Source organism: Phyllobates terribilis, unplaced genomic scaffold (genome assembly GCF_046119375.1).
Source record: "Phyllobates terribilis strain yellow unplaced genomic scaffold, ASM4611937v1 Scaffold_4__5_contigs__length_816908805, whole genome shotgun sequence".
NCBI lineage: Eukaryota > Metazoa > Chordata > Amphibia > Anura > Dendrobatidae > Phyllobates > Phyllobates terribilis.
In genome coordinates, this window is record NW_027362764.1 from 716710894 (window position 1) to 716716893 (window position 6000).

General features: G+C 49.0%; 1 long non-coding RNA gene across 2 annotated transcripts in view; it reads right to left on the minus strand.

Moving 5' to 3' along the window:
• The window catches only part of LOC141264502 (uncharacterized), a 79054-nt gene extending 73355 nt beyond the window's left edge, over nt 1–5699 (minus strand). For both annotated transcript variants that reach the window (XR_012319974.1, XR_012319973.1), the window contains exon 1: nt 5311–5699. This is a non-coding gene — a long non-coding RNA (uncharacterized lncRNA). The remainder of the gene's footprint in view (nt 1–5310) is intronic.
• Nucleotides 5700–6000: the final 301 nt, after the last annotated feature.

A 6000-nucleotide genomic window follows, 5' to 3' on the forward strand; every position in this document is an offset into this window, starting at 1 on the left:
ACAGTAACAGGATCCACCCACTGAAAACAATATCATAAAAAATAAAATTAAATTAAATACATCACAGCAGTAATAATATCTATTAATTAGCCCCTACAGTAATAATGTCCCACATCCTGCCTCCATACCTCCATCCTGCCCGCCATTGTCTCCATCCTGCCCCCAATGTCTCCATCCTGCCTCCAATGTCTCCATCCTGCCCCCATTGTCTCCATTCTGCCCTCATGTCTTCATCCTGCCCCAAATTTCTTCATCCTGCTATCCTGCCCGGCTCTGTTAACTATTGTCGTGTTGCAAGCTTCCCACAACGCAATAGATTTCAAGCGAACATGTGTCGAGGATGCAAATTCAGTAACTGAAACAGCAGAATTCTGCCACTGGGGCCTAGAGAGCAGAAGAACTGGGCTCTGTTTACCGGGCCCTATACACCAGTAAGGGCAGTAATGCCCTGATGGCGGACCTGCACATAGCAAAACACTGTAAATCAAAAAGTGCCTCCCAAAAACATCCTACATAGAGGGATCAGATAGTAACTTTTAAAAAAATAGTACAACTTTTATTAGTTTCATATGGAAATATAAGGACAACACATAATTGCAAGTAAAGTCTATTTAGATGTAGAACAAAATTCCATTAAAGTACCAGTGCATTGTAGCAGCATATAAGTATACAGAATAAGGTATGCAGAGCAGCTAGATATAACAATAAACAGCTAGAGCATGTAATAGGTCATATTTTACCTGTATGGGGCTGTATACAGTGTGGCACAATCTGTCAGGTATCCCTCTCCTCCAACGCACGTTTCATGGACAATAAGGACCCTAACTTTACTTTATATGGCAAGATATGCTTCTTTTAAGCACACTGCCTAGCACTTTATTTTAGCATTGATTCAGCAATTGTATCCATGTTGCCTATATGCATGGTAGCATATTTAAGGTACTTTTTGCTATACAAAGAAATACTATCATTGCTGGCGTACATGACCTATGTATGGGTGTATAAAAATATTGTTTATAATACTTACCATATATATATATGGCTATTCTATGGTTATACGAGCTATATGCACTGATCTGTTTTGTTGGTCCCCCATACTAGAGGCACCTACTTTTTATATCAATTGTGTGTTGTGCTTATATTTTCATGTGAAACTAATAAAAGTTGTACTATTTTTTTAAATGCTACTTGAGCGTTCACGTTGCCATCTGATCCCTCTATGTAGGATTTTTTTGGGAGGTACTTTTTTTTACACTGCCTTAACAATCCTGGGCATGGCGTTCACTGGAGTTTCACAGGTTGCCACTGGAATCCTCCTCCATGATGACATCACTGAGCTGATTGATGTTAGAGACCTTGTGCTTCTCCACCTTCCATTTGAAGATGCCCCACAGATGCTCACTAGGGTTAAGTCTGGAGAGATCCCTTGCCAGTCCAGCACCTTTACCCTTAGTTTCGAAGGCAAAGCAGTCGTCTTTTGGGGTCGTTATCATGTTGGAATACTGCCCTGAGGCCCACTTTCCGAAGGAACATGATTTCTGAAGATCATGCTCTGCTTTAGTATGTCTCAGTACATGTTGACATTCATGGTTCCCTCAATGAATGTAGCTCCCCACAGCCGGCAGCAATCATGAAGCCCCAAACCATGACACTCCCACCACCATGCTTGATACACTTTTCTTTGCAATTCTCACCTGGTTGCTTCCACACACGCTTGACACCATCTGAACCAAATAAGTTTATCTTGGTCTCATCAGACCGCAGGACATGGTTCCAGTAATCCTTGTCCTTAGTCTGCTTGTTTTCAGCAAACTGTTTGCAGGTTTTCTTGTGCATCATCTTTAGAAGAGGCTTCCTTCTGGGACAACAGCTTGCAGACCAATATGATGCAGTGTACAGCTTATGGTCTGAGCACTGACAGGTGGACCCCCCACCCCTTTTAACCTCTGCAGCAATGCTGGTAGCAACTCCTATGTCAATTTTGAAAAGACAACCTCTGGAGATGAGGCTGAGCACATGCACTCAACTACGTTGGACGACCACTGCGAGGCTTGTTCTGAGTGGAACCTGTCTTCTTAAACCGCTGTATGGTCTTGGCCACCGTGCTGCAGCTCAGTGTCAGGGTGTAGGCAATCTTCTTATAGCCTCGGCCATCTTTATGTAGAGCAACAAACCTTTTTTTCAGATCCTCATAGACTTCTTTGCCATGTTGAACTTCCAGTGAAAAGTATGACAGAGTGTGAGATGACACCAAATTTTACCCAACTGCTCCCCATTCACACCTGAGACCTGGTAACAGTAGTGAGTCACATTACAACGGGGAGGGAAAATGGCTAATTGGGCACAATTTGGCTATTTTGTGTTTCTCTCACGCCCGGACTGTTTGGCGTGAGTGTGGTTTGTGGTCCCACTGGGCCACGAACCGAGGAGTGCTTGGGGGGGCGTGACTAGGGGCTTCACAAGATCCAACCATGGACGCACAGCGGCCTAATCGACTCCGTGGTCCGAGGAGGGATGAGGAAGGTGGCCCAGGTGCTACTCCAGGGCAGACCTCGGTCACACAGCTGTTGACCCACACCGGGATATGCAGGAACGGGCAGATTCGGCTGGTGTGTAGAAAGACGGGCAGGTACTGGCGGGCACGGCTGATATACAGACGGGCAGGTAGACAGGCTGGATAGGGAGCAGAGCAGCAGGTGCGGGTGGGTAGACAGGATGGATAGGGAGCAGAGCCGCTGGTGCGGGCAGGAAGCGGAGCAGAGCCGGAGGTGCGGGCGGGAAGCGGAGCAGAGCCGCAGGTGCGGGCGGGAAGCGGAGCAGGGCAGAGCAGAGCCGCAGGTGCGGATGGGAGACAGAGCAGGGCAGAGCCACAGGTGTGGACGGGAAGCAGAGCAGGGCAGAGCCGCAGGGCGGAGTAGAGCTGGGCAGGAATGCCGACTTAACAAAAAAGTGTGAAACAACTGAAAATATGTCTTATATTCTAGGTTGCTATTCCATCCGGTTTGCGTTTAGTTGGAACATCATTTATTTTTCAACAGGAAAATGACCCCAAACACACCCCCAGGCTGTGTAAGGGCTATTTGATCAAGAGGGAGAGTGATGGGGTGCTACGCCAGATGACCTGGCCTCCACAGTCACCAGACCTGAACCCAATCAAGATGGTTTGCGGTGAGCTGGACCGCAGAGTGAAGGCAAAAGGGCCAACAAGTGCTAAGCATCTCTGGGAACTCCTTCAAGATTGTTGGAAGACCATTTCCGGTGACTACCTCTTGAAGCTCATCAAGAGAATGCCAAGAATGTGCAAAGCAGTCATCAAAGCAAAAGGTGGCTATTTTGAAGAACCTAGAATGTAAGACATATTTTCAGTTGTTTCACACTTTTTTGTTAAGTATATAATTCCACATGTGTTAATTCATAGTTTTGATGCCTTCAGTGTGAATGTACAATTTTCATAGTCATGAGAATATAGAAAAATCTTTAAATGAGAAGGTGTGTCCAAACTTTTGGTCTGTACTGTATATTTATACATCACTGAAATTTTAGACATATATTTGAACAATGTACAATTATTCCAATTGATTTTGGAGTTATGAGAGCCGCGATCATGGTGCTTATTCTGCACTAGTTTTGCCCCCCCCCCATATTATATGTTGTGTAATGATGAGCTGATAATCTCCCTGTGATTAGGAGCAATACTGATCATAGAGATGTCCCTGACCCTCTACTCTGCCTCCTCGCAACTTTATATCTTTACCCTGCCACATTCATGAACAATCCCATTAATAAACCCATCCGTCGGATTGGCTGTTACGATGGATACATGGAGCGATATCAGATTGTATCATGTGTATGATGAGAATATTCCTGACCTGCAGATAGAACGTTTCTCATTGTATCTAACATTTGCTACATCTGGATATAAAAAGACTAGCTATTGAACCCGTTTTACGCCCGCGTGGCGAGCATTTATATTGGTATATGGTCTCCATCCTGGTATGTGCTGCTGCCATCCTGCGCACTCATCCTGTCATGTGCTACCCCCCATCCTCCGCCCCCATCCTGTCATGTGCTACTCCCCGTCCTGCGCCCCCATCCTGTCATGTGTCATTAACGGCTGTCACGACAGGGGCCGCCCTCGGCTAGCACAGCCCCTGGCGTAATGTCCTGCGCCTCCACACTTCCAGCAGGTCGTGTCTCTGTCTGTGTAGGGCTGCCTCCCTCCTCTATGGAACTCTCCTGCAGGGGGGGGTCCTGAATTCAATTCTTTCCATAACTGGGGCAATCGATCTGGGTATCTCCGGTGTCGGGGCAGGGGTCTTCTTGAGACTGGACCATTCATCTCGCATCTCCTCTATCTCCTTCCGCATCTCTCGAGCCCATTCCGGTTCAGCTGCAGGCGGGGTGGGTACCTCATTACTCCGGACCATCCCTGCCAGGGCCGTCACCCCCATCTCCTGCTCTCTCACACGTGCCTCCGCCCCCACTTCTAGAAAAGTCATACGTGGGTTGGCGCGCAGGCGCTCCCGCAAGGCCTGCTTCAGCTGCACATCCCTGAGGCCTGCCACAAACTGGTCCCTTAAGATCACGTCAGGGGGGCCCATTCCCAAATTCCCCATGTCGCCTTTTCTAGTGATATAGGCATGCACCCTCTGTAAGGCATTAACATAATGCGTCACAGTCTCCCCCTCCTGCTGCACTTGGTGAAACAGTCGTATCCTCAGCGCTCCAACATTGGTGGGATCCCCATGCATCTCCTCCAGTATCCGCACCACTTTTTCTACAGTATCCCGGTCATGGGGAGGGCGGTACATCACAGACTGTCGGGCCTCGCCGTCCAGGGCCAGTAAGGCTATTTCGGCTTGCATAGCTGGGGTCATCGGGTGCATACGTAACATACTCCTAACTCTCTCAGTCCAGTCCCACAGCATCATATTGTCCCCAGTGAACTTTGGGAGATTGCTGAGCATGGCCCCCAGCGGCAAGCTAGATCTAGGGGCTTCCAGGATGGACTGATCTGCAGTGTCTGTGTCTAACGACTGCATCCTGCCGACTACGCCAAATGTAACACAGGTACTTTAGATGCAGCGACACAGAAACACAGAGCAGCCAATACGGGGTTAATAAACAGGGGAAGTTTATAATAACAGGGTAAATCTCCATGCAGGGAGTATCAGGCGAAAATATGGGAGAAAAACAAGGGAAAAGCAGGTCAAAGTCTATCACTGACAGTTCACAGTTTAATTGGATGTCGCAGAGTCAAACCAGTTATAATCAATAGTTTTTTTCACTTAGCTGACTCTCGCTCCTCACAAGGCAGATGCACGCTGATGCCGGTGTTGATTTTTCAGGCTTCCCCGCCCAAACAATGCTCTGTCTTCTGGCGGCAGCGGGTGGTCTCCAGTTTGTCCCGCTGAGCCCCTAGTCCATAACACGGCACCTCACATGCCCGGCTCCACCGACCCTGCGTCTCTTCTCTAGTCGGCCTGACTCCTCCGGTCCACTGCACTCGGCTCTTGCTCCCAGTCCTGGAGCCAGAAGCCTGGACCCTCTCACACTGCTCTGCTGAGCCGGATCCAGCTGCGCTTTCCCGCGCAAAAGGTCCTCGTCTCTTCCTCTCTCCAGTCACACCAGGAGTCCCTCTGTCACCTGACCTCCCAGCTCTCTCTCTCGACACACCCCCTGCTTCCCTGTCACATGTTCCGGATCCCTTGCTCTAAAAGCACTCACACCCTGGTCTTCCCCCTTACACTGCTGCCATCCTGCGCCCCTATCCTGTTATGTGCTGCTCCCATCCTGCGCCCCCATCCTGTCATGTGCAGCCCCCATCCTGTTTTGTGCGCCTCCATCCTGCACCTCCATCTTGTCATGTGCTACCCCCATCCTGCACCCCCATCCTGTCATGTGCTGCTTCCATCCTGCGCCCCCATCCTGTAATGTGCTGCTGCCATCCTGCGCCCCCATCCTGTCATGTGCTGCTCCCATCCTGCGCCCCCATCCTGT